This window comes from Gossypium arboreum, chromosome 13, assembly GCF_025698485.1.
Source record: "Gossypium arboreum isolate Shixiya-1 chromosome 13, ASM2569848v2, whole genome shotgun sequence".
NCBI lineage: Eukaryota > Viridiplantae > Streptophyta > Magnoliopsida > Malvales > Malvaceae > Gossypium > Gossypium arboreum.
Window position 1 is genome coordinate 6031631 of NC_069082.1, and position 6083 is coordinate 6037713.

General features: G+C 34.6%; 1 pseudogene; it reads left to right on the plus strand.

The window, feature by feature from the left end:
* Window positions 1-3474: 3474 nt before the first annotated feature.
* LOC108463474 (L-type lectin-domain containing receptor kinase IX.1-like) lies at window positions 3475-5762 on the plus strand (annotated as a pseudogene).
* The last annotated feature ends 321 nt before the right edge of the window (window positions 5763-6083 follow it).

Consider the following 6083-nt stretch of genomic DNA (forward strand, 5'->3'; position numbering starts at 1 on the left):
CGTACTACGTAATCACGTCATCGAGGGTTCTTACGAATTGGGCAGTTGGCCCATCATTCCAATTTTGGCCCATTAAGCCCAAAAATATCGAGGCACGAAATCATGCACTTTGCGGTCAAACATTGCAGCTTACCAAAAACATTAATCGATTTACCTCACGAGCATTCGCACACTCGCAAATCTACAAAATACCGTTTTCGGCATTTCGGCTTTTTGGCTTTTAGATCTAGACTAAGAAAGAGGGTGTTAGTTACACACCTTTGCGACGATATGCTGACGAGATCCACACACGAACTACCTACAATTTGATTACTAACACGTTAATCTAACTATTCAAATACGAACTACGTATTAACCCCTTACAATATTCGGCCAACCACACCTACAGATCAGAGTAAGCTTATAAGAAATCAATAAGCAACTCATTAACAAATTTTTGTCAATGTTTACCACATAATCATAATTTCACTACAAACTGTCTTCCTGAGCAATAGTCACTAAATCATTTATAACTGGAGCTACGAAACTCCAAATCAAGTGCCGTTAATTTTACCTGAAAATAGACTCATATATCTTTTATCCATAAAATTTTCAGAATTTTTGGTTTGGCCAATCAATACCATATTTTTCTTAAAGTTTCCCATGTTTCACTGTTTGACTAATCTGACCACTCTTCATCACGAATCAAATTTCTCATTGTACAGAATTCAAAATATGTTCTTTTTTATTTCATTAGAAACTACACTCAATAAGATTTAATTACATAATTTATTCACCTTCTAATTCATCTCCCACAATTTATGGTGATTTTCCAAAGTCACGTTACTGCTGCTATCCTAAGCAGATTTATTACCAAATCACTCTTTCACACCTAACTTGCATACTTGTTATTTAAACATGTATATCACCAATCAATCATCACATATCTATGATTTTACTTAAGTATAATCTCCATTTCATCATTTTAAAGCACAACATGTTAGCCGATTTTTCCCCTTAGCATCTAAGGCACATGCATGCTCATTTGTTTTGCTCAACTTCACCTATCTTCCGTTTTTCATCAAAAGAACATGAAACAACAACCATTCCCTTCATTTTAATTCATGACTAAATGCTCACAACATAACTAAAAACCAAAATATGCTTCAAGAGTTAAGGTAGAATCAAGAAGAACTCATGAACCTCAAAATAAAAGCAAACTACCATGAACTTACCTTCAATTTTCTTCCTCAAGTGACCGAACATTCAAGAGCTTTCTCCTCTCCTTTCTCTTCTCTAACTTTAGGCTAGATGAACTAAGATGGACAAAACTTTGTTCTTTTCACCCCTTTTTTTTTTAATAAAATTTCATATTTCATCCATTTAATTCTTTAATACAAAAGACATGAAATTCCCATCATGGAACATTTACCTAACCCATTATCATGAAACATTTACCTAACTCATTATCAATTTGTATCAATTTATACCATAAATTATGGATATCAAGTACACATTTTGTCTACAACAACATGATGGCTGGCCACTTCATGTAAAATGGGAGGTTTGTCATGCAAATCCTCCTATTTTGCACTCCTATTTATTTGGCCACTTCAATTTAGCCTATAGCATTTTCAAACATTTTCACATAGGTCCTATTTCATAATTTCACTCCCTTTTTCTTATGGAACAAAAATTAACTAAAATTACCGGGTTCTATCTTAAGCTTGGGCCTTCTAGAGGCCCACTAACATAATTAAACCTATGCCAACATTCACAGGATTCCCGAAAATTGGGGCATTACAAGAAATGTCACGATCCTATCCAAAAGGTTGTCTCAAGTTTGTTGATTTCCTAAGCTTGAAAATTTGCATCTTTGATGATTGGAATTTAATAAATTTCACCCCATCCGTGCATGTATCATTCTCTCTTTCCTCAAAAAGATTCGTCATCGAATCTTGTTTTTGATCAAATCCTGATTTGATTTGCTTAACTTTTGACACTGTTGTTGGGCCTTGAGATTGTTTGAGTCTATCACATTCATAGATCTAAAATTGTGCCTTAAGACTCGCATCATTAGAACCTTCCCTATCAAAGATTAAAATCATCTTCACTTTCCTCTTCTTCCTTGTCGGCAATATTGAGATTTGCTAATTCTTCCTTCATGGAATTTTCAATCCTACTGTTGTATGGATCTTGGAATCCAAATTATACCCTAATCACATTAATAAAAGGAGTCGTCTTTCCAACTCTGTTACTGACCGCAGACACAAAGAAATTTCTAAGGAGAAAAAAGTCTCAGACTTTCTGCTACTGTCGGCAGACCTTTAAATCCACTTTTTAAAATTCGGTTAAGAACGTTAGTCTGCATCAATATTTTTAACCACATTACATTATATCATAAGATTATAGAAACCTATTAAATTTTAAATTTATACAACCAAAAACCAAAATTTGACGAAATATTTTTGAAACAGCCGCACATGATGTCAGCACATTATAATGGACCTTTGCTGAAGAAACCAACCACTTGTCTTCACAAATATATATAGCATTACTGGTCAAACAATTATTATTTAATGCCGCATTTGGTTAAAAATGTCAAATTATAGGGTGAGATGTGAAGTGTTATATTATCTTATTTCATTACAATATAAGATTCAATTATTTAATTAATAGGATCTAAAATTATTTAGAAGTAAATTTTATTAAATTTTTATTAAATTATTTAATTAATAGTATCATAATATTATTTTAGTTTTAATCTCTATAAAATTATGATAAATTTCTATAATTCTTATTTTTATTACAATTAATAAGTGTATATATATATATATATATATGATGTTGAAATGAATTTATAAATTATAATTATATTAATTCTTGAAAAGTGATTTCGTCACCAATTTAATATATTAATAAATTATTGGAAACAGTATAATAATTTTAATTTTAAATTATGAACAGTTTAACTATTAAAAGAAAAAGAAATTTTTTATTTTTAATTAGACTTAAATTTTATTTAGAAAAATGACTAATCTAATTAAAATAATATAAAGAAAGGGTAAATTGATACAAAATTAATTTAATATTACTTAAGGTATAGGTGGTAATGAAGTTACAATATTTTAACACTATTTGAAAATATAAAAATACAAGATGATTAGAATATTAAGAATTTAAATAATGTAATCTTATTTTTGAATGCAACATTACGAGATGTAATATAAGATTCAACCAATCAATTAAATAAATTTAAATTTGGTTTTAAAAAATACTAACTTAAGCTAAAGTTCAGCTTCATCCAACTTATCCAAATGACTCATTTCAGTATTTAAAAATACATATTGAATCAATTGATTCAAGTAGCGGTCAAGACTAATGCTTTTAAATTCTTGTTATTTCTTTTAATAATATTTTTTTTTAGACTTAAAATTTGAATTCTCCTTCTTTATCCTTTATTTAATTGTAAGGAATCTAGACCCTTGCAAAGATTTTTCTTGCACTTGCAGAAAGTCAATGTTTTTAGCAATGTTTCGACAAACAGAAAAGGATAAAGCAATCTCAAGACTTGTCCTTCAACACATTACCATATTAACTGAATTTTTTTTTCTTTTTTTTTTCTAAATGAGACCTTACTTTCTGTCACCAAAATTTGAAGCCATTAATGGCCATTTGCAGCTCCAAAATTGTAAACCTCACGGTTCTCTTTTGCCTCATTGAGCCATTCTCAAACGCCGTATCCTTCAACTTCACAAGTTTCACCACCAATAATAACAACATAAGCTACGAAAATGCTTACCCTGCTAGCCGAGTCATTCAGCTTACAGCCAACCAGAGAGATCTTCAAATGACCGCGAGCCTTGGTCGAGCCACGTACTATGAACCAATGCACTTATGGGACAAGGCCACTGGGAATCTCAAGGATTTCGCCACCCATTTCACCTTCACCATCGATTCACAAAACAGGTCTGCGTATGGAGATGGGATAGCATTCTTTCTTGCACCCGAAGGTTCGAAGATCCCCGATAATGTCACGAAAGGTGGTAATCTAGCTCTTGCGAGTGACGGTATCGGACTGAACACAACAGTGAATAGATTCGTTGCTGTGGGGTTTGATATTTATGGGAACCTATGGGATCCAGAGCACGAACATGTAGGTATTGATGTCGATTCGATGAAATCGGTGGCGAATGTAACATGGAGAAGATATGATCCGAAAACGCATAATTTAAGCGTTTCCTTTACTGGATTTAGAAATAATACTACGGTCATGCAACACCTTAGTGCTATCATCGATTTAAGGCTTTACTTGCCTGACAATGTAACTTTCGGATTCTCGGCAGCCACCGGAAATGCATCCGCCATACATCAAATTTCTTCTTGGGATTTCAGTTCAAGCTTAGAGAATGATAGTAACACGACTGATCCGACAGCTGCCACACAACCTAACCACAAAAAAAGAAAAAACAGAACAGGTTTTGCTGTGGGATTCGGAGTTCCCGGTGCTTTTGTTGTAATGGTTTTAGTTGGGATTGCTAGCCTTTATAGGAAGAAGTACCAGTCTGACGAAGAGGATGGTGATGCCATCGATGAGGCAATAGAGGATGAATTCGAGAGAGGGACTGGACCGAGGAAGTTCTCGTACAAGGAACTTGTTCATGCCACCGATGATTTCAACGAAGTCCAGAAGCTAGGCCAAGGTGGATTTGGTTACAAAGGATTTTTAAAGGATTCAAGCTCCTACGTTGCCATCAAACGAGTCTCAAGTGGATCAAGACAAGGTATAAAAGAGTATGCTTCGGAAGTAAAGATCATAAGCCGATTACGACATCGAAATCTCGTTCAACTCATTGGCTGGTGCCATGAAAACAAACAACTGCTCCTTGTTTACGAATTCATGCCCAATGGTAGCTTAGATTCTCACCTGTTCAACCAAAACAGCTTATTGCCATGGGAGTTAAGGTTCAAAATTGCTCAAGGATTAGCGTCGGGACTGCTTTACTTACACGAAGGGTGGCAACAATGTGTGGTTCACAGAGACATTAAATCAAGCAACGTGTTGTTGGACTCCGACTTCAATGCCAAGCTAGGCGATTTTGGTCTCGCGAGGCTCGTGGACCATTCCAAAGTGTCGCAAACAACCGTGTTGGCCGGCACAATGGGGTACCTTGCCCCAGAATGTCACATCGCCGGAAAAGCCAGTAAACAATCCGATGTTTATAGCTATGGCGTCGTTGCTTTGGAGCTTGCTTGTGGACGAAAACCGATCGAACCCAAAGCCGGAAAGGCAAAGTGAATTTGGTGGAGTGGGTTTGGGATCTTTACGGAAGACCCCAATTGCTTGAAGCTTGCGACCCGAGGCTTAATGGCGTGTTTACGGTGCGGGAAATGGAGCAGCTGATGATCCTGGGGCTATGGTGTGCGCACCTAGATGAGAATTCGAGGCCGTCGATACGGCAAGCGATTCACGCGCTGAATTTCGAAGCTCCGGTGCCGGTACTACCGTCGAAGATGCCGGTGGCAACGTATTATGCTCCTCCGATGAGTGTTACTCCGTTAAACCAATTTTCAAGCAATAGTACTTACAGTAATAGCACCAGATCCTTGCAGTTTACTTCGTCTTCGAGTTCTTCTGCAACTGCATCTCTTTTGTTAGCTCCTCCAGTTTAAAATTAAATTGGTCAAAATTTACATCATATCCCTGTATTTATATAAAATTTGTGATTTAATCCTGTACTTAAACCGTTAAACCGAAATCCTATTAATTTTTCAATTTAAAATCTTAATCTAATTGATGGTAGCAGTAAAATTTGCCATCAATACAACTATGTAGATTAATCATGGTTGAGTGGTTTGACCAAATTTTAGCCTAAAATTTTTTACACCCATTTTAACTTTGTATTTAAAATATTTAAAAAACTCATTTTAATTTTTATTTAAAAATTCAAACAGTGATTCAATTATTAGTGTTTTCTATTAATAATTTTCATCAATAAACTCATCCAATCATACTTCTTTTAAAAGTAAATCATTCATTTAAGTTTTCAACCAACGTAGATGTAGGGCCAATAAATTTATAATTTAGTCACTTAACCATTAAT